The sequence below is a fragment of the Globicephala melas genome, chromosome 10 (assembly GCF_963455315.2).
Source record: "Globicephala melas chromosome 10, mGloMel1.2, whole genome shotgun sequence".
Taxonomy (NCBI): Eukaryota; Metazoa; Chordata; class Mammalia; order Artiodactyla; family Delphinidae; genus Globicephala; species Globicephala melas.
This window is the reverse complement of record NC_083323.1, coordinates 64276344-64299278: the sequence shown is the minus strand read 5'-3', so window position 1 is coordinate 64299278 and position 22935 is coordinate 64276344. Positions and strand designations below refer to the sequence as shown.

Genomic DNA, 22935 nt, shown 5'->3' with positions numbered 1-22935 from the left:
GGGAGATCCTTCTCAGGAAGCAGCTGACAGGTCTTCCTTTGGGCAAACTGGGGCCTTGGTTTCCTGCTGCCTCTGACCCCCACTGCTGTCAGCTCAGAGCTGCTTCTGGGGTCCCTCCTGCCTCCCTGAAATAGTTTCAGACCCTGCTGCCTCCCAGTTTTATCTGAGTCCTCACATGGGTTGTTACAGGTTTAAGTGCCTTGGCTCCAGGGCAGGAGGGTCCCTCAGGACAGAAGAAAAACAAGAGAGAAAGCCAGTGGTGAGGAGAGAAGCACCCTAACCCCTCCTACCCTGGCGCCATGTCCTCCCACTTAAGTGGGAGAGGCAGCTTCCAGGGGCCCTTGGGAAGCTCCAAGCTTCTTTCCAATGACTAGGCTCTCAACCTGAGCTGAGGTTTGGCACATCCATGCCTGGTAAGGTCTTATTTCAGTCCATCTTCATCTCACCCCAATGAGGCAAGTACTATTATTATCACTTGATTTCCAAATGAGGCCCAGAGAAGCCCAAACATTGAGGTTTTCTAGCAACTATAATTACAAAGCGCACAAAACAAATACTTAATTTTACAAAAAGAAAAATCTCCCCAAGAGCTTCAAGCCAAACAAAGGAAGCTGGACAGATAAGGACAGGTATTGTCAGTCCTGCAGGGGCAGAGGGGCCCTGATCACAGACAGATGTATTGGATTCCCTAACCTTCTCTTTCAGCTCTTCTTTTCCTGGGAACTTTAAAGTAATAATAGTGACCCTGTTGCCCATCCCTATCACAGCTAGGTTGATACTTGTTAAACGATAACGTTTATATATATACACATGCAGAGACAGAGAGAGAAACACTTTAAAAAAAAAAAAGAACAAAGGAATGATTAACAGAAACTTTTGAGGGAGTAAGATTGGGGAGGGCATGCAGAGGCATTATGCAGTAACCGTATTCCATTTCTCTGACTGGTCGGTATACAGTGTCTTATTATTCTTATTACTACTACTAAAACTCTATTTTCTGTTTTATATGCTACATAAAACATTGCATAACTGTAAAACAACTAAAAATAAAAGCGAGTGCCTTTGGGTTTGTCAACACTGTCCCTATAGCCCATATGAAGTCCAGGCTGATTCCAGGCTCCTGGAGTGTCACCCACAACCCAGACGTGGGCAGGGATCCCAGAGGCCCAATACCATTGGGGTAAGAAGAGAAACTGTCTAGGATGCTTGTGGCTTGACCCCAGGTCAGCTGAGATGATGCAATTCCCAGTCATCATGATGTTGCTACAGAGTCCGTGTCATCCAGCGACCAAACATCCGGTGGATTTGGTGGAAAAAAGAGAAGTTAAATGTGAGAGTGGAAGGGAATCAGTCAGATCAGTCCAACAAGTATTCAGCATCATCTGGGCTCACTGGAGATGTGATGATGCAAGAGAATTGAAACAACACAGCACCACAGCCGGGCAACTGCGCCTTCCTGCAACACAGTGATGGCAGGAAGGCTCCTGGCCCGGGGGTGGGACCCCAGGCACTGGGTTAGGCCTGACAGAAGGCTGGACCCGGCAGCCAGAGGCCCAGAGTGAACAGGACAATTTCAGGTGAGTTGAGAGAAAACTCAGCCCTGCTTGGGGTTATGCGCTGCTACCAAGAAGCCAGGGCCCAGGACCAAGAGTCCAGAGGTGGAGAAGAGTCCCAGGCACATATGGCCTGAGAGCTGGCAGTGCCAGGAGTGACAGGCAGAGACCGTGGAGGGCAGGAAAGAGAAAGGAGTTGGGAGCTGGATAGGAAACCTCACCATGCTGGATGGCCCGCTGGGGTCCTGGCCTGGGCATCTGCAAGCCCTTCCCACTGAGGCCTCACCCCGATCAGCCTGGCTCCAGGTCTCTGGCCGCGGGATGCTGAGGACTCTGCTGACACAGGACTGGACCGACCCACGTTTGCCAAGGGCAAGGGAGTATCTCCTCTTCCCCCTGCCCGCCACCTGCCCATGCCCGCCTCCCCTCGCCCCCGGATAACAGAAAGCCAGGAGGCTGTGGCTGAGGAGGAAACACCCACCTGAAGGAGCAGAGGAGGGAAGGGAAGTCGAGCGCAGAGGTGCCCTTCTGTGAGGGCTCACAGACGCTTCCAACCAAAAGGACCCTGAAATGAAAAGGGGAAGCACTTTACAGCTCAGCGCTGGCCTCACCGCTAGAGAGCTCGTCAAGCAGGATGAGAGGCTCTTTCCAGGGGCTTTAGTCCCCAGATCAGGGACTGAAAACTTGACGGAAGTGATCTGGTGGGGGCAGACATGCGGTGTCATCCCTGGCAGGACTGAAGGGGTGGGAGCCCAGCGGCAGCCAGGAAGAGCCCTCCCTTGAGGCCGGGGACAGCAAGAGCAGTGGGAAGGAGTGGGAGTGGCATCCAGCACATGGGCAAATGGAAAGCGTAGCAGAGAGTGCTGGGAGGGAGGGAGGGCTTCTTCCAAGGGAGCGCGACTGCTCCCACGGCCCCACGCCGGGGTTTTAGGGATGCTCGAGAAGCAGAGCCAGAGGGGTGCCTGGCAGGCTGCTGAGGGCGGGAAGGAGACCGGTGCCCGGGCGATGGCAGAGGCGCCTCGGGAGCTGGGAATGGTGCAGGTTAGCCCTGGCCTCTTGGGATAGCTTCAAAGACAGGTGTCTGGGATCTGCAGTCTGTGGAGACTGGGTGTAGGCGGGGCAGGTGCTGCAGGGGTTAAATACAGCAACGCACTGCTTTCAAACAGGATGTTTTCTGCCACTTTTAGCTCTTCCCCAGACATGCTCAACACCTCCGGCCTCGGCGAAGGCTGACGGTGGGCTGACTCTAGTGTCCAGACTCTGGGTCTTAGTGGCGTGATGGGTCACCAAGGTGGGGCTGGTGGAATTTCACCCTTCCCACTTCCACCCACACTCAGTGCTGCTTGCCCACCCAGACAGAAAACACACACACACACTTCCTCCCTTCGCTGACGCCAATAGGAAGTGGCTGGGGAGATAATAGATATGCAGGTGCCTGACCCGGAACCCTGGCAAAGGCCTTTCAGGCAAACTCCATGTGGGGAAGGTTCAGACCCCCAGCTTTTGTTTCACTGCCTCCTAGTGGCCCGACTAGGCAGAGAAGGGGAGAGCCCAAGGGGTATCCAAGACCTGGGCCCAGTCCTAAGACTGCCAGCCCACTGACCCATCTACCAGCCCCTCAGGCACTGCCCACCCCCAAGGAACAACTGAGGAAAGTGTCAGTGGACCCTGCTGAGATAACGTGAACATGGCTGGCCCACTCCCAAGCACCGTGGGTGGAGGAGGGGTACCTGCAGGGTACAGACGTGTGGCCACTTCCTCCAAGCCAGGCTCTCCTCTGCTCCCTCTGCTTGTACTGCCCACGGCCCCCCAGCCAACCGGGCTCTTCTAGATGCTATCCCATGGCCTTAGCAATTTCCCAGACTCCCTGCTTGCTCCTCAGGAAGGCTGAGGTAAGGACCAAATGGGTACAGAAAGGACCACTGCTTTCCTGCTCTCAGCCCCTAAGATATTTAGAAGTCAGACCTGAGATCCAGGTAGCCTACCAGCCCTGAGCTTAAAGAGAAGGTGTTTGAGTACCTACTATGTGCCACCCGGGAGCTCATGTAACCTCCGAACAGTCCTGTGAGGTGAGGGGCAGTCTCATTCTACAGATGGCAAAACCAAACTCCAGGTAGGGCACTTTGAGAGACTTGCCCAGGGTCCCACGGCCAGGCCAGTGGTGATGCCAGGGACCCAACGAGGACAGGCTGGCTGCCCACAACGGCCAAGGGCTGCCCTTGCCTCCTGCCAACTCAACCCATCCCAGCAATAATCACCAGCACAGGCGCTAATACTCACGCCGGGCACTGTACCCTCACTCATTTAATCCTCACAACAACCTCGCGGGCGGGTACTGTTATTACCCCTATTTTAGGCATGGGGAAACTGAGGCACAGAGACGATTGCCTTTGGAGCCCAGATCTGAACCGAGGCAGCTGAGCCCCGAGTCTCTGCTCTACTTTTCCTAAGGGAGATAACTCAGTCATTTCCTCACCCTGTGCCCTGGACACCCTTCACTTCCACTAAGTCAGGGAGGAACAGACATGGCAATCCCCAGGTCATGACGGAAGAACGTCGTGGCACTTTTCCTTCCAAGGCTCCCAAATCAGCCAGGATATCTCTTCTGCCAGCCAACCCCTCTTACCTGGGAAAACCCCATTCAAAAGATGGGCCTCTCCTCCCCATGCAACTTTGCACTACTGGGTGGTCCTTTTAGGAAAGATTGTCCTAGATTTAGCCTGTAGGTCCAAGTGCATGGAAAGTGGGGCAAAGACACAGGGTGAAAAAAAAACAAGTGGAAAAACCCCCAGCTTAACACCACCCACTTTGCCACGTCATACACCCCCCACCCCCAATTCACGTTCTGAGTATAAGAGCATCCCACTGCCTTTGCTGGGGCTGTCCCCAGAGCCAACCCCTCCTGCCCTGCTTTAGAAATACCCAAACCCCTAATATTGAGCCTCAGAGAAGCAGAGGGGTAGCAGCTCAGCTCTGCAGAAAGCCCCTGGCTTCCATTCCTCCGTGGTCAGCATCCTACATCAAACCCCCTGCCTGTCGCAGTGGTTGAGAGTCCGCCTGCCAGTGCAGGGGACACGGGTTCATGGCCTGGTCCGGGAAGATCCCACATGCTGCGGAGCAGCTAGGCCCGTGAGCCACAACTACTGAGCCTGAGTGTCTGGAGACTGTGCTCCGTAACGGGAGAGGCCGCAACAATGAGAGGCCCGCGCACCGCGATGAAGAGTGGCCCCCGCTCGCCGCAGCTGGAGAAAGCCCTCGCACAGAAACGAAGACCCAACACAGCCAAAAAAAAAAAAAAACCCTGCCTGAGCCTGACCCCAGGCCTGACCTTGCTTTAGCAAGAAATGAGGAGATAATGTGTTTCCTTCCAGTCATCGAAGCCACAACTGCCTCTCCCACACATCTGCCCGTCAGCTCACACAACAGACACCCCAACTTCCAGTGACTTCTGCTGCATGGGCATCCCCAGGCAGAGTCTCACCTAGAACAGTCTTGTAGGGTGGGGACTGCAGGGTGTCCTGGGGAGAGCCCCGGCAAGACAAGGATCGAAGTGTGCTACAGGGCTCAGTTTAACTCTGCTGCATTCACTAGACCCTCTTCGGAGTCCTGAGGGCAGTACAGCTGTGACTCTAGGAGGACCAAGCGGCAGACAGAGGTCTGACTTCTAAGGTCTTTTCTAGCTCTGAAAGTATGCAACTCCAAGGCTGAATTCCCATCATGATGAGGCCTTAAGACCATTCAGGAAGTGAAATTCCTTCACTGAGCGCTCTCCCCAGCCCTCCCAGTAACAGGTGAGGCCCACTGACCCCCAGATGCTAAGGGGCAGGAAGGGTGGGAGTGATGTGGCCCCTTTGGGTCTTGTGGGGACTGAGAGCCCAGGAGAGGGGCCTCCCTCAGCACGGTTGGGACTGGACTGATCAAAACGGGCTTTCTAATTGTTGACATTAGCTCAAAGTTCCCTCTCCTCCTAGAAAGAAATGTAAGGCTAAGTGATTTCCCAGCAGAGGGGGAGAAAATTCCTCTTCTTCCTAAAATTGGCCCACATGGAATCAACCACACGCTGGGCTCTCTCTGGAGCGGATGGGCCTGTGAGCATGCCAGCCACAAGTGCACACGTGCTTATGCGTGCACGCCCTTTTCTTGTTGTTTTCATTTCATTATCCTTGCAACTCTGCCCATAGAGTGCTGAACGCTGTATGACCTACCCAACTTCTTACTTGCTGTCTCTTTATCCTAGCATAACTTAGGCACAGCAGTATCATGGCCAGTTGAGGTGATGCCTTTTCTTCCTTCTTCACCATCCCCAACATAAGCCCACATTCTTTCTCCAGGAAAGTCTCAGCATTACTTCCCAGAAGAAGCTGAGGGGGGATAGAGTGGAAATGAGGGCAAGGAAAGAGGAAAGTGTACTGTAGAGTTAGATCTTGGCCCAATTCTTTCTTTCCCCACTGTCTCCCCAGTTCCTACACACACACACACACACACACACACACACACACACACACACACACACACTTTAAACATGGCTGAGAACATTCGGAAATTATTTTCTGAAGACTACAATTTCCAAAGTAAAACCCAGTGGATACCAGTCATCTCAGAATATCTCAAGATTGGAAGGAAACTCAACACCACCTACTCCAACCATCTTAAATCACTTCTATAATATTCTAGCCAGTTTTCTAGCCTGGACTTAAATATCTTTTCTGTTGGAGAACTATCTCCCACGGTAATCCACACTCTTTGGATGGCTCTATGCTTAGAAAGTTCTTCATTATGCACAGATGAAATAGCCCCTACAGTTTTCAACCACTGGTCCTAGACCAGCTCTCCGCAGCCATCTAAGATGAATCTACTAGGCCATTCCCACAGTGTCTCCGGAGGAGGGGTTGGTAGGGCCACCATGTGATACTACCACACACATTAGAAAAAGAAGCACACTCCTCATCTGCTGGGAAATTGTCATGAAAAGATAGAATAAATGTACAAAGTTTATGATGCGAGTGAGGTTTCGGGGAGAAGCACAGGAAGCTAGCCTGGCTACATTTAACTTTGATTTAGACCTCATAAACGTCCCAGGTACGATCATGATTCCCACAAGGGCAGTGAATAAGGTGGTGAGTGCGGACAGCATCTGCCTCCTTGGCTACACCTGGAGAGAAGTTTCCAGCCCAAGGAAAGGGCCCTGTGGAAGAGTGTGAGTAACTTCTGTCAAGGCAGCCTGCCGCCTCTGTCTTAGGCTCAGTTGTTTCCAGGGGAGGCTGGCCCCCAGCACTGCAGCTCTAAGAACACACCTGAGGTGGACCAAACTGTTTAACGACTGACTGAAGGATGGGAAATTAAGTGGCTGGTGATCCAGCAGTTTCAGGAATAACTTTACCCCTGAAGGCGCTTCTTAATTAACTTCTTGGGGAATATCCCTCGCCTTTGAGGACCTGGTAAACGTCACGGACTGACACCCCATACGGTGTCACGGGTTAGCAGGTCACTCCAGAGAAGCCATGCTGCAGACTCCCACTCTACTGGCCATTCATCAAGGCTCTTTCTTAGCAGATGGTCCTGTCACTCTTGGGAGTACTGGTAGCTTCCTGGAGCTGAGCAAAACCCAGAGGCAGGAACCCACGAAGCTCTAGGCAGTGGGACAGGAGATACATAGCTTACTTAGATATATTTCCACTTCTTATCAACAACAATTATTCCTGCAGGCTGCCTTTTTCCAGTGGAAACTCAGCCCTCAGCTTTGTCAACAAGATTTCTGGGTTGATTACTGTTCTTCAGGTAACAGGCAGGCCATGCCCTGTCCCCGCCGGAAAGCGTGGGCAGTGACAGTGGCCGGTGAAGCATAAGGAACCGGCCCATTTGTAGCTGCAGCCCAATCTCTCTGGTTTTACAGCAGAAGAAACTGAGGCCACCAGAGGGGAAGCGAGTTGTCAAAGGCCACACAAGGAGGGAGGATGCTTCTCCAACCCCACCCTGGCCAGGTCCCAAGACCTCTCATCACCAGCCCGAGCAGGTTCCCAGGGGAACAGAGTGAGGTGGGAGAGAAACAGGCCACGGGAGGGGGCATGAATTTCATTCTTCAGAGGAGGGGAGTTGTGGAGAGGCCACGAGGAGGCCCTGAGGCAGACTGCAGTGAGGCCACCCAGCACTGACTCCATCCTTACAAGCAATACAGAAAAACAAAGTGGTGGGTGAGGGGTACCCACTCTCTCCTGCCTGACCAACTCGGCTCCCACATCCGGCTTCTCTGGCCTGAAAAAATGGATGCGGACTCAAGACAGTCCGGGACTATTTTAGAGGGAGGCAGGATACACCTGGCCTGGGTGTATCTCACTCCTCTGGGTGGCTTTCCTGGGATACTAGGGTGGGAGTACTTCCCTGGGGCATCTGCCACAGGTGGAAGTTGATGGGACAAGGAGGCTCTTTGTTCAGTGACTTGGAGACCAAGGAGTAGAAACTGAGGCAGCCCAAAGGGAAAGGACCAAGAATACAGGGAGAGCAGATCTAGCCCTCCTCTGGGGACACCTGAACCCCTGGGATTGCTGATGTAACGGATGGCCAAATGGGATTTTCCTTGATTTTCTAAAAAAAAAAAGAAAAAAGAAAATGGCCCCAGGACAACAGGAGAGAGCTTTCTCCCAAGCGATTCCCAAGGCCAGCTTTTAGTGCCCCATGACCCTCTCCCCAGCTTAAGCATCTTTCTGACTGCTGGTCCCCAGCCCAAGTTCATGTAGGCCCAGGTTTACGCCTGCTGGGATCGATGCAATGTCTGAATCCCTCAGCCTCTTCCTGCACTGTGGGAAAGGTAGTACCCAAGTCCCAGGTCCTGCCAACTCCAAGCGAGATATTCGGGATCCTTGGCCTCAGATCCCTTGCTCACCTCCACAATCACCTCGCCTGACACCCTTGGCTACCTGACTACTGTCCAGCTTCCCCCAGAACCCGTCCCTGTGTCCTCATCTACAAATAGGGACATGACAGTGCCCAGGTCACAGGTGGTCATGGGGACCAAGATCTCTGTGCAGCACTCAGCACAGGGCCCGGCACACTGGAGCGTTATATGTTCGCTCTCATTATTAGAGCAGTTACTGTTGTTAGTACAGTTGCGGAGAGTTCAGGGCCCAGAGGTGTGCCGTGGAGGCCAGGAAGCCTGTTCTCCATCCCCGAGGCTCCACCCCAAACATTGCCCAGAGAGCCACATGTCTGCCGAACTGGGAGAAAACGGACGACCCCACCCATTGGCTGCGACTCCCAGAAATCCGGCTGCTTGGGGTAGGGAGAATGGATGGTTCTAATCTCTCCCTGACAAGCAGAGAAGCTGGGCTACACATCTGGACTTTTTCTCCACAAGGAAGATGAGGCCGTGATTCCCAAGGTGCCACCGATCGCTCACTGCTTCTGCTCATAGCGCGTCCTTTCCCTCTCTCACCCCATGAGTCTCTTTCCTACCTTCTCCGGCATCCAGGGCTTATAGGGCATCTGTTCTCCCCTTCGTGGGACCTTGCTCAGCAGCCCGGGGGCGCCCCCTTTCGGTTGTCAGGGCAGCGGCACTTCCTCGCCCCATTCACGGCCACCACAGCAGGCCTTGGAAGGCAGAGTGATGGGAAAGGCTGGCAGAGGCCAGGGGCCCGGAGCCGGGGGTGGGGCAGTAAGGGCTGCAGCCACCCTGGCTCTTGGCAGCCCTGGAAAGCCATTCACTTATCCTAGGATAGATTCTGAGGCCTGTGTCAGAATCCCTGAGGGATCCCAGGGTCCTCTGAGAGGGGTGGGGCTGGGGTAACTCTCTACCAGACGGCTCCAGTCCCATAAGGGGCTGATTTACCCAAAGGCATCCTGTCTCTCTTCTGCATTATTAGTGAAGAGGTGAACACTTCTCACGTATTCATGAGGTTTCTCAGGAAGAGGCCAAGTGGGGAGGCTCCCATTTACTTTAGAGGGTAGCAGCAGACACCCGCAAGCCGCTACTCAGTTCCTGTGTGAATGATTTCCCCAACAGAGCTTTTCCAGGGCTTCTGTTTGGTCAGAATTCCAGCCGTCCTGCTGTGCCGTGTAGATTTCTTCTTGGGGACCATACTGGAGGGCCGAGGAGGCCACAACATTTCTTCTTGGCCTCACACTGTGCTGGGTATTGGTTCTGGCCTCTGATGCCTTATCTACGATGGTGACCCCTGCCTGGTTTTAAGCACTGACTATGTGGCATGCTGTATGCTAGGACTCAGAGACACCATGGTGAGCCGCCCAGGGACCCGGCCCTCATGAAGCTTACAGTCTACTGAGGGAGACAAACAGGAATCTCCAACTCAGATCCGCACTGCAATACAGGTAGGCACAGGTGTGACAGGAGCACGTGGGAGAGCACCTGGCCTGGTCTTGGAGAGGGAGAGAGGCTCTTTAGAGGACGTCACTTCTCTGCGCCTCAACTGAGACAGAAGGGACCATAGTTTAACATGGCAGTGGTGAGAAGGGTAAAGAGGGGTCCGGGCAGGTGATACCATGTGAGCAAAGGCTATGAGGCAAAAAGGAAAGAGCCTTTTGGAGGTGGAGAAACTAGCTCCATATGGCTGGAGAGAGAGAGGGGACGCAAGAAAGAAAGAAACCAACTGACCACACTCATTTCAGTCGGAAGTAAATTCCATTCTTTCCTTTACCGAGTGTACTTCTCGTAAACACACTGAGTCTTGAATACCAGGAATTTTAAATTACTGCAATGATATTTTGCAACCAAAGACTTTCAGACTCCATTCAGCTTCCCATTCCAACCAGAATTGACCTTGAGATTTGTGAAGGAAGTAAAAATGGGCCTCCTTCCCAACTGCTCACGGAGAAAGGGCCCCCCAGGTCAGGAAGGCAGCGGGCCTCTTCTACCGCACTGGTGTACACCACTTGTTCTCCTTTGCGGGGGGATGCTTTCCCCTGGGATTATTCCATCAGTAATTGAGTTGGAAAGGAGAGGTAGAGGAGAGAATTCTGGAAAATCCTGCCCAGCTAAATAGGAAAACATACTTTTTGTGAGAGAAAACCCAAAGAAAGAACAAAAGATTCAACAAGGGCAGATGGAAGTTGTGAACAATTCAGTGGCACGTCCCCAGTCAATCCTTATTTGATGCGTCAATCTGTCCAGGTGGCCAGATGCGGTTGCCGGGCACAGGGAGAGCTGCCTTACCACAGAACCCACCGCTCCCCACATTTGCGTCCGCCAGCGCGCTCAGCTTACTCCTCTCTCCCAGTCAACAAGGTCATTTCCCTGTTGCCAGGAATCCCTCTAAGGGCACCAACCACTATGGTCACGAACAACTTGTGCCATGGACATGTGTGGGAAGTCTGCTGCATGTGTGGGCACACGCCAGCCCCTACCCTGGGTCCAGACGTCCACGTTCACTGCTGGCCCATGACATGACACAAGCACAGCCTTCCCCTTAGAGCTATCATTGAAGATAACCCTCTTGTTTCAATGTTTCAGGCCAAACCGCTGGAGGATTCTTCCCTGGGGCCACAAAGTGGTAGGAAGTAGTGGCCTTTGTCCTAACCCATGAACCCTCTCCAAACTAAACCCTACCCATTGGCTATCTTCCTCTTCCTTGTTTTTCTTTGGTACCCAGGGGCAAAGATGGGACAGATTCGCTACACAGAGTGGCATTCAATGCTGCCTCAGGGTACAGGAGAAGCTGAGACCAGGTCTCCAACAATCCTCTCATAGGACTGTTGTATCCGCTGAGATTAAAAAAAAAAGCGTGTTAGGGCTTCCCTGGTGGCGCAGTGGTTGAGAGTCCTCCTGCCGATGCAGGGGACACGGGTTTGTGCCCCGGTCCGGGAAAATCCTACATGCCACGGAGCGGCTGGGCCCATGAGCCATGGCCGCTGAGCCTGCGCGTCCGGAGCCTGCGCTCCGCAACGGGAGAGGCCACAACAGTGAGAGGCCCGCGTAACGCAAAAAAAAAAAAAAAAAAAAAAAAAGCGTGTTATAAAATTGCTATACTCCGTACCAATGTTAGTTATTAGTTTACCATTATTTTCCCAGGTATTTAAGAGGGGGAGGAGGTCTATACTCCAGAGCAACAACTTCTTTCCCTCCTTGGCTGTCTGCAGCCCCCAGCTGCCCACCTGGACCTCCACACCAGGTAACAGAATTTCCACTCCCTTCACTCAACACTCCTTCAGGCAGAGGCAAACATCCTTGGCTGTCTGCAGCCCCCCAGCTGCCCGCCTGGACCTCCACACCAGGTAACAGAATTTCCACTCCCTTCACTCAACACTCCTTCGGGCAGAGGCAAACATCCCTGGAGAAGGAATCTGATGGACCAGCTCAGGGCCTGCACTCAATCAAAGGAGCTGTGAGTGAACTGCACTCCAGCTGGCTGGGCAGGCTGCACACTGTCAGCTGGAGTGGCCGCTGGTCAGGCAGCCTGATGAGCAGCTTTCTAGGGAAGAAGGCCAGAGCTTGTGGCCATCGCAGCCCCTGGGGGAAGAGGTGGTACCCCTCCACCCACCGCCTCCCCTTTGTTCCCCGACTCACCACTTTTCCCAGTACTCCTCCTGTCCTGAAACACACTTCTGCAGCCAGGCTTTTCAGTAATCCAGGATTGACGTTTAACAGAGACAAAAATAATTCTCTTGAGTGAGCTATTTTCTGCCCAGCTTGGGGAATAATAGCTCAGGGTGACAGGCAGTCGGGGTGGGCGTGGAGAGGAGGCTGGCCACGGGCCACCCTTTGGTTTAGGGCCTTCCCCGTGCCCCACACCACACTCACCCTGGAGTAGGAATTTCAGGGAGGTGGAGACCTCAGGCAGGGGCTCCGGACTACCAGCTCTCCCCCCTACCCTCCCACCTGTGGATGCCAGGTGAGGGGTGAGGGCGGCAGGTATGGGAAGGCCTGCGGGAGCCAGGGGCTCCCCGCACACCAGGTTTCAGTCCTCCCTGGCTATGGCTCCCTTATGGAATGGAAGGAAAAGAATTAAACATTGCTACTTTACCAAGCCTCCAAAAGGGAATTCTACACCCATTTGCCTATCACACAGGAATGTTGTATCAGCTGAGATAAAAAAAAAGTGTGTTATAAAATTGTTATACTGCATACCAATGTTAGTTATTAGTTTACAATGATTTTCCCAGGTATTTAAGAGGGAGAGGGAGGCCTGTTCTCAGGCGTAAAGGGGAAAGCTGTGAAAAAACATTCTGAAGTATAACATGGACCGTGATCCCATCTCTGACAGCATGAGGTCCTCACAGCCCGGGAGAGCCCACAGTGCAGTGAGGGTTTCAGACCCGGCCTGATAAGCGTCATTCATTGCCTACCGAGCCCAATCCAAAAATGTCACTTTTTTTTGAGGGGGGGGGCGGGGGCTAGAGACCCTTTCTTTGACTGTTAGTTTCCTTTTGATTTTTCTACATCGAACCTTCCTTCTCATATCTACAGGGAAATATCTGACTGGGAAGACACAGTAGAGGGGGAAGGAGGAAGGAAGGAAGGAGGGAGGGAGAGAGAAAGATAAGGAGGAAAGGGGAGGATTTATTTTTTATCATCAGACTGAAAGATTTCATTATAACTCTCTAGAAAGAAACACTCTGCATTGTAAAGTATTATCACACGATGGGAGGGGTACCCATGGAGAGGAATCATTCATGCCTTTAGTAAGGAATTCTATATACACTAGGGCTTTCCTGGTCCCTCTCCAGGTAACAGTCATCTCTTAAAGGAAAGGAGCTACCAGAGGACACACAGGAGGCCTACAGACTAAACCTGACCATGAATGAGTTCTGTCTGTCACCCCCCTACTCATCACCACCAGTGATTATACGTTTTTGAATTGCCTGTCAATGTTTCCAAAAAAGAGAGAGATTTGACTTTTGGAAAAAACCTGGATGTCCCGCTTCCTATTAAAAATATTGTATAATCTGGCCACACTGTGCTGCAGTTCCAGTGGCCACCCTGCTGGCCTGGGGCGGGGCTGTCCCTCTAGACCAGGCCTGTGCCATCCCACCAGGCTTTGCACTCACTGTTACCTACCTGGCCCTAGTTCCCGGAACAAGCCCCCAGCTTCAGCCGAGCTCTGTGATGAGGGAGACACTTGAGAGAAGAGGCTCTGGAGGCAGCCTGCCAGGGTGCCAACCCTGCCTTCCCTCCCTGCCAGAGGTGTGACCAGAACCAATGACCTGAGCTCTCTACGCTTCCGTTCCCTCGCCTGTCAAATGAGAAAAATAACAATACCTACCTCATTCATCTGTGAGGATTAAATGAGATATAATGTATGTAAAGTGCTCAGCACAGGGCCTGGTACGTGGCACCTGCTCAGTGTTAGCGCTTGTTATTATGCACAGTTGGTTCAATTCATCTGAGCTGCAGTCCAGAGTTTTAAGGATGTTTTAGTCACACGAAGCGATTGCCCTCCAACTCTCTTTTCTAGCTTAGGGGACCCGGTCTACCTAAAAAACAACCCAATAGACATCTACTGAGCATATCCATGATGAGTTAGGTATTGTGTGGAGTGGTGACACCTCAGAGACGGGGTTCAGAGCTGTTCTCAGGGGCTCACAGCACAGTGGGGGAAATGGACAACTGGACAGTCACAGCCTTGCTCCCTCCAAGTCCTGCCCAACCACCGGGGAGCCTGGCATTCAAGGAGGAACTGGGGTGCATCTGACCCTTCTCCTAGGCTCCAAACCCTCCCAGAGCCTCCCTAAGAGACTCTCAAGGGCGAATCAACTCCATGTCATTTCTAGTTTCTCAGGCTGCATATTTGAGTTCTTCCACTGCACCCAGGTTAAAATAATTCCATTTTAACCAAGTCATTCCGATCTTAGATGGCATTCATTATAATGGAATTTTACCTGAGGCAGCCCATCCCCCAATTCTCAACATCATGGCACCCAAGAAGTTGGCAAGCTTGCGAAATAGGCTGGGCAGAAGTAACTTCCCTCTTCTGGCACAAGTCCGGAAATTCAGAGACTTTTGGAACAAAGAACTCTGCCCTGAAGGTGTTTTCCAGCATCATCCTGGCCAGCCTGGAACCGTCCCATTCCCCCTCCACTGGCACCAACTGCTGCCTCTTTTCCCAGCCCTCTTCAGACAGGAAGGGGTTGGGGAGCTGAAGGACCGGGACGCAGGGCAGGACAGGCAGTGGCAGGCGAAGAAGGACCCCACGTCGGGTCTTAGAAAGACCTGAATTTAAGTTCTGGTTCTGACTTGGGAGCTCGATGGCTTTGGGCAAGAAATTTAGCCTCTTAACTTGTTCAAACTCAGTTTCCTCTTCTGTAAAGTGGGGATAACAATATTACCTCCCTCACAGGATTATTGAGAGGCGTATATGAGAAGATGCACGAAAAACATTTAACCCGCTGCCTGGAACATATTAAGTTATAGTAACCTTTTGGTTTATTATGATTATCAGCTATTATATGATATGCGCGCTTCAAAAGGGTCAAAGATTGGTACAGAGAGAGACACTGGGGCAGAGTCGGGGGTAGAAGTGGCTGAAGGATAGGTGAGGCCCTGCCGCTGAGCCCAGCATGGGCTTGGTCACCAAGATAAGGCCCAGGGCAGAGGCGCTCGCCTGCCCGTGGAGCTGACAGGCACAGACTCGATGGGTAATTACGGGATTGTGGGCTGGGGTGGCCCATGCGACTGCCCGACCAGCCACATTCTTTTGTCCCGTGGGTGGCTGGGTGGGTGGGCAGCTGGCTGCTTATCTGGCTTCCAAGACACTGAGTATATCTAACACCTTTCAAACCGGTACCCTCCACTCCCGGGCAGAGTGTTCAACTCTTGGAAGGGGATTCTCTGTGGGCATTCACCTCCTCCTGTGGCCGCAGTTGGTGCCAGTGGAGGGGGAATGGGACGGTTCCAGGCTGGCCAGGATGATGCTGGAAAACACCTTCGGGGCAGAGGTCTTTGCTCCAAAAGGCTCTGAATTTCCGAACTTCTGTCAGAGGTGGGAAGTTACTTCTGCCCAGCCTATTCGGCACCTCCTCTGTTCTCTTCACCCCATCTTCCAGACGCCCCCTGCTCTCCAACCAGACAAGCCAGAGGGTCAAATTTCAAGGCCAGACTCTGAACAATTGGTCAGTGGAGACTACTAACCTCGGTTCACCTCACCTGGAGCTTCAAATGATCAGGAAGCCCAAGACAGACATAAATCCCATCCCTGTCCCCAGCCCCAGCGCTCTAGTTAGCACTAGCTAACACATACATGTGTGTGTGTGTGTGAACACATACACGTGTTAACACATACATGTGTTCACTAACTAGCACATACATGATTCTGATACTTGCATGTCTTGTTCTTAAAATCAATGTTCAGGGAAAATATACATCCCTCCCAATCCATTTGGCAAAAATGCAATTCAGTGGGTATTAATTGAGCACCTGGTATGTTCTCAGCCCTGACATCAGCCTCTCGGTTGAACTGAACAGAACAGCAATTGTTGGGAAGGATGCAGAGCCACAGGATCCCTCACCCACTGTCGGTGGAAGCCCGGTGAGGAAGGGCTTCAGCTGCACCTGGGGACCCTGCAAAGGGCCTCAGAGTCAGGCTGTGGCATTTACGGGGCCACCTGTGCACCACACATCAGACAGGCACACACATAAGCCAGAAACCAGGTCCTGAGGTTAAGAATGATACACTTATTGTAGCCAAAAGAGACTTTAGAAGCTCATCTAGGGCTTCCCTGGTGGCGCAGTGGTTGAGAGTCCACCTGCCGATGCAGGGGACACGGGTTCGTGCCCCGGTCCGGGAAGATCCCACACGCCGCGGAGCGGCTGGGCCCGTGAGCCATGGCCGCTGAGCCTGTGCGTCCGGAGCCTGTGCTCCGCAATGGGAGAGGCCACAACAGTGAGAGGCCCGCGTACCGCAAAAAAAAAAAAAAAAGAAGCTCACCTAGTACAACTTTTTCATTTTAGAAATGAAGTCTATACCAAGTGTTAAAAAGGATGGGGAACCATGGGAACTTTTATCTTAAAGGAGTGTTTACTTAAAGGAGTGTTTTTGGTACCGTCACAGTGGAAGACATGTAGAGTAATGCCAAACAGGGAATTCCGTGTGACCCATCAACTCCATTCCTAGGTATGTGCCCTAGAGAAAAGGCTACACATGCACCAGAAGACAAGCACAACGTCTTCCTAGCAGTATTAGCTTATCATGATAGCCCCAAACCGGAAACAGCCCAGATGTTCATCAGCAAGAAGAAGGGTGCACAAATTGTGGCGTATTCTTACGGAATTCGACACTGCACTGAAAACTACTCAATACAGCTGTGTGCTTCAAAGCGCCGGATGAATCTCAGAAACATGCTATTGAGTGAAAAAAGTGCATCACAGACAACACACGTGTAGGTAGACTCCAAAGACATAAAACTAAACAATACACTGTTTTGTAAAGCATACAGAGATGATAACTTGCAAAGAAAAGCAAGGAAATAGTAACTAAAATTCATAATATTAGTTACAGTGTGGTGGAGAGTGAGGAAGGGGATGCAACTGGGAAGAGGAAAGGGGGCTTTTAAGCTTCTGTAAACGTTCCACCGAACTTAGGTGGTGGGTCAGGATATATTACACTATTCCTTAATGTATACATAGGCCTATTGTGTACTCTTGTGTGTATGATGTATTTCACAGTTTAAAAAAATAGAGTCTTGGAGAAGCTAAACGACTTTTCCAAGCTCATCAGCTAACACATAACAGAAAGAGAAATCAATTTACTGAATTTGAGTTTAGCCATTCCTGGCTTCTAAAAGGACCTCTCAGAAATGATAAGTTTCTGGTCTACGAAATTTGAAAACAATTGAAAGAGTCTTTTCTTTTCACTGTTAAATTCCCAGTGTCTTGAATAGTACCTGACACACAGTAGGTGCTCAGTGCATATCTAGTGAATGACTGTCTGCACAAGCTCTTCCGGGGCTTACATCGTGCCAGGCGCTCCCACTTGTATCATCTCTAATCCTCACACAACACTGCAAGGGAGTTATTCTTATCCCAGTTTACAGATAAGGAAACTGAGATTCAGAGAGATTAAGAAACATGCCCAAGGTCACGAGCTACAAAGTGACAAAGCCAGAATTTAAACCTTACAAAGTGACACACAAAGCCAGAATTTAAACCTAAGTGTGTCTAACTCAAAACCAGCGTTTCTCCCATTCTGCAAGGCGGCTAGCACAGCTCCTAATAGCACTATCTAAAATTTCAGTCATTTACCAAGAAACCCTGGGAACCCCAGCTGAGGGGTTGGCTCAGTGTTTTCTCCTCCTTCTACGTGTCTCCAGGCTCTGGCTCTGGCGCTTAGAGTGGTTTGTACAGCCAGGCCCATCACCGGCACACAGCGTAGAGCTGTGGTCATGGGTTCACTTTACAGCACGGTGCAGGTTACTGCATCTCTTTAAACCTGCGTTTCCCATATGCATGCTGGAGAGAACACTAGTAACTTACTCCCAAGGAAAGCTGGGAAGATTAAAGGAGACAAGGAAAGTGATCAGCACAGTGCCTGGCAGAGGCCGTCAGGTGAGGCTGGAGTCTGTTTCTCTTTCCAGGTGGGTAGGTTGGGGAGTGTTCCTTAAGGGGTAGCCAGGAGAGGAAGAGGTAAACAAGGTGAGAATAGCTCCCAGTTGGACGGTGGGACAATGGCCTTTTCTTCCTTGGTGCAATTAGCACATAGAAGGTCATCAATGAAGTGGTCTGTTTGAAACTGAGAGTTTCTTATTCGCCTTCCAGACCTCCCAAGTCTTCTTTGATCCCTGCAATCTCTCCACACAGGGCTATCTCCCTCGGGTTCTTGTCTGCTGGTTTTTTTTTTTTTTTTTTTTTTTGGCGGTACGCGGGCCTCTCACTGTTGTGGCCTCTCCCGTTGCGGAGCACAGGCTCCAGACGCGCAGGCTCAGCGGCCATGGCTCACGGGCCCAGCTGCTCCGCGGCATGTGGGATCTTCCCGGACTGGGGCATGAACCCGTGTCCCCTGCATCGGCAGGCGGACTCTCAACCGCTGCGCCACCAGGGAAGCCCTTGTCTGCTGTTTTTACCCAAGTGAGGTACCCAAGACTGCCAGAGAGGCACCGAGGCCTGAGGGTGTGGCAGAGGGAGTCTCCTCTGAGAGGCCACTGTCCCCAGAGTAACCTTTGGACAAACTGAACTTGCTCCCAGGTCAATTCATTCAAACTGCTATGTAATCTAAGCCTGCTGCTCAGGGACATTTCTGCAGGCCTATTATGTGTAAGGAGGCCCTGAATGCTTGCGGCCACCTGGTAAGGGCAGAGGTGGCAGGGTCCCCTGAGGTTAAGACAGACCCAGTGTGAGTCCTGACGCTCCCTCTCACCAGCTGTGTCCCCTTGGCACATGGCTCTACCTCTCCAATCCTCGGTTTCCCCAGTTTTGTAAAACAAACATAGTGGTGGTTCTCGTCTCACAAGCCGTGACAGCCCTGGGGGGCAGTGCACGCGGCGTCTGGGGCCCAGCACCTGGTACCACTGGGCTGAGTGCTCAGTAAGCAGCTGTTCCTGGAGCTACAACTCCAGTGCCAGCAGGTGGCACACACTGGACGTGTCACCAGCTAAGCTTTGGGCCTCATGGGTGCCTCCCAGGGCCTAGAATATCACACTTCGCATAACACCTCAAAGCTTCAACCTGTCATCAGAAGGCCAATGAGAGGCAGCAGCTTCCCAGGAACCGGCTGCTGGGTCCTGCCCAAACTCCACTTTCTCACTGGTGCAGCTGCCTACACCATGCTCAGGACCAGGCCCCTGCCCTGTGCAGAAGGGGGACTTTGTGTGGCAAAGACTGTGGAATAGACAGCTTGGTCTATTCCTTGGCACGGGACCTGTCGGGCAGGTTTGCGAAGGTATGACACACACTCAGACTCCCCGAGCATCTGTTCCTTCTGCCTTTGCCATTTACCTACCGGCCTGCCACCCCTGCCACCCCTGAAGCTCTCTCCTCTCCCCTCCCCATAAGTTGCTTCAAAGGGTGGGACTTCCCAAGAGGTCTTCACCTGCCGTTTTCATTTGTCGGTGATGAGAACGACTGCCTTCCTGCCACAGTGGACAGAGTCACTACACAGTCATCAAGGAGGCTCCACCCCCATGGCCGGCACCCCGTCTCTCATGCTGAACCTCTGGGGACTCTCCAGGGAACCCGCCCTGAGCATCTGGGCCGCAAGGACCAAGGAGGGAAGGCAGTTTCTCTTCCACATGTCTCCACAGCAGGCTGCAGTCACCCGCCGCCACCAACGCCTCTAGTCGGGGTTGAGAAGAGTCTGTCCCTCCCCTGGACCATTTTCCCAGTCGTCAGACAAGCCAAGAGTCAAGCTCCAGTGTCCAGGGGACCTGGCTCCCTCCCCTGCTATGCAGCTGCTCTCGGCCCTGACCTCCACTTTGCTTAGCATTTCCCCAGAACCTGATTACAAGTGACCTGTGCCCTTTATCCACATGGGCAAGGTTTGACTACCCTACCCTTCCTGGTTGTCTACCCGCTTTAAGGCTGAGTTTCCCGCGGGACAGTGGGGCCCCCGGAGGTCTGGGAAGATGGACGGACAGAATGAAGAGACTAAAGGTTTGGGGGAAGAGAGAAGAGGAAGCGTGAGGCTGAGTCTTGGCTTTAGTATAAATCCCAGTTCCCCAGGGGCACCTGAAGGCGAGTTGGCAGGCCTTCCTGTCCCTGTCTGAGGTAGGGGTGGGGCAGGAGAACCAAAGGTGAGGCCACTCACAAGTCAAGGGTGAAGGGAAGTCGCAGGCAAGGGGAAGGGAGTGAACACTAGGCTAGTCCAGAGAGAGGGTGGCCAAGAGCAGTGCTGCCCTCAGGGAGAGACTGCAATTAGCGATGACACCACAGAGCAGGCTACCCCCATCTTCCCCTCATCATTAAGCACCACCCCCATCTTCTCCTCATTAAACCCACACCCACCCATCTTCCCCTCATCGCCGTGACCTCCGCTGGGTCTGGGGTGGGGTTTGCTAGAATGCCTCAATGTTCCAATTTGTCCTGAACAGCTTGGGTTTAATTATTCATCACACCCCTTTCACTCTCAGAAGTCTCCCAGTTTGGGCAATAAATTATACAGTCACTCTCTCTAGCACATCCAAGAGGGCACTGAGACGGGAGACAGACAATGGGGAACCGGAGAAAAGCGTAACTAGAAGCAAGACCTTAGTGGTCCAGAGCTACAGCCAGGCTGGCTCCTGTCCAGCTGGACCCCCTGAGAACTGGACTGTAGTGGAAGAAGATACCGCCAGCCACTGCCCAGCCTGAGCTCAGACCGTCTAGGAAGAAGAGGCCCGGTCTGGTGGGCTCTGTTCCCTGTTATCCCTCAGAGGGCCTAGTACCATGCTGGGCACACAAGAGGCTCTTAAGAAAATCTTGTCATTTCCTTACTTCTCTTTACCTGCATCCAAACCAGACGTAAACAGTAATAAATGGAGAGCTGGAGCTCCTATAGCTCATCCTGTCCAGCAACACACTGGAGTGCCATCCTAGCTCAGACCTCCAGGTGCTCATGACTCTGGCTCTCCGGCCACTAGAGCCCACCTGCTGGATGTAAGCACCGGCCAGTTTCTTGCAGAGAAACTCTGGCTCTCAGGCAGGATGACCTCTGCCTCCTCAGGATGTGGGGTAAAGAAATGCACAACCGCAAGTCCTTCTCCTGTCTTGGATAACCACTTGGTCTGGCCCACTAGACCCCAGGCCTTCCTCCAACTGTGAAAGACATTGGCTTTAACACCGGCTATATGTTCTGGGAGCGGACGGTGTGGGTCCAAGAGGTCCTCCTGGTGCTTCCTCTGGGACTCGGTGCCCAAAGGAGATCAGTTCTGAGGTCGAATAGGGAAAGAAGACCGAGAAACCATAAACACAAGTAACTAGGGCACCTCAAACAGCATCAGACCTTCCACAGTATTTATACGAATAGAGTGTGATGGTCTTGGCTGTGAGTGGCGAGGAAAGCTCCCTAGCCCTAACCCTCTTCTTTCCCGCCTTCCTTATCCCACTCTCCTCTTTTCTCATCCTTTTTCTCTTCCCCCCTTTCTTATCCATTACCCTGGAAAGGGTCCAAGTCATGGCTGATGAGGGACAGCCAAACTGAAGTCATGGGACCCAGCCAGAGCACAGACTGTGAATTCCCCAGCTGTTTGCAGTTTGAGTCAGCCCCCCAGCCTGCTTGTGGGTTGTCTTCAAATGGGTCCAGAGAGGCCACTGAGTGGGGGCCAAATGCGGCCCCTACTTCTGCTCAAGGATCTGAAACACCCAAAGCAAAAGCCAGAGAGCAATCTGCAGTCTTAATAGCCTCCTGGTCTGGCTGCGTACAATCCTGACACCATTCCAGAAGGACTCACCATCCCCTCCAGCACTTGGACAGGGATGGGATGAGGAAGATCCCCCCAAAACACAGCCCTCTTGGTTCGTAAAGTTGAGGCTCCAGTGTCCAGGTAATCCATTTCCACCTCAGCAAACCACCCCCACTTCCCAGCCCGACTTAAAACCTTTGCCAGCACCACGGCTTCCCTTATCCCAGAGTCTTTCCCAATCCCTTGTGCATGCCCACCTCCCTAACACACATAGGCAGCTAACAAGATCACTAGGCAGAAATGGCATATGAGGGGCTGGAAAATTCTGCCGTGCTGGGATGCACCTCCTGATCCCAGGAGAATAAGAGATGTGGATTTACCACAAAGCCACAATCCCTTCCCAGTCAACCCATTCTGGAGTCATACCATAGCCATCCCATAATCATTGCTGTGCAGAGTGTCCCCTTCAGGAGTGGCCACCACCGGCCATGAGGAAGCCGCCTTCCAGCAGGGAGCTGGTGCAGAGCTGAACTCTGCCCAGGAGAGCTTTTGCAATGCTCGGAAAATGCCTGCCCAACTGCTTGCCTGGGCTCTGGCCCCTCTGGCTGCTGAGCCCAGACAGGAGGTTGACTCACTCACCGCATGGAGAAGGAGGAAGAGGAAGAGAAGATGAGGGAAGGGCCTGGGTTCAGAGACCCAGGGCTCTCCCAGACCAGGCAGCCTAGGTCTCAGCCTCAGTGGTCCATGGGGGGAGGGGGTCCATGTCAAACTGCTCCCCGGAGACCATAGGATGTTCCCTCCTAGATACTTCCCCTGAAATCCTCTTCATCCACCACCCACAGATGTGGGACTCCTCACTCCCCCAATAGAAGCTACTCCTTGAGCCCCCTACTCGATTAGATGCTTGCCCCTGAATTCCTGTGGACATCTATGGATGGACTTTCCTGAGAAAATAAGTCCAGTGCACTGGATCAGCCAGGTCTAAAATAATTGGTGGCTTAAAAAAAAAAAAAAAAGCGAGAAAAGAAAAGGAAAGGACAAAAAAACCTCTACTTAAAAGATCCAATTCCATCATCGCAGGTAACCATGCGTGGGTCCTATAAGATAGCAAGGCTATACACACTCCATC

The 22935-nt window shown here is 52.4% G+C and overlaps 1 protein-coding gene across 1 annotated transcript in view; it reads right to left on the bottom strand.

Moving 5' to 3' along the window:
- VDR (vitamin D receptor) overlaps positions 1-22935 on the bottom strand; it is a 54444-nt gene that overhangs the window by 31070 nt on the left and 439 nt on the right. Inside the window, exon 2 of the mRNA XM_030835286.2 lies at positions 2035-2118. The gene's annotated coding sequence lies outside the window, so the exon portion shown is untranslated. The remainder of the gene's footprint in view (positions 1-2034; positions 2119-22935) is intronic.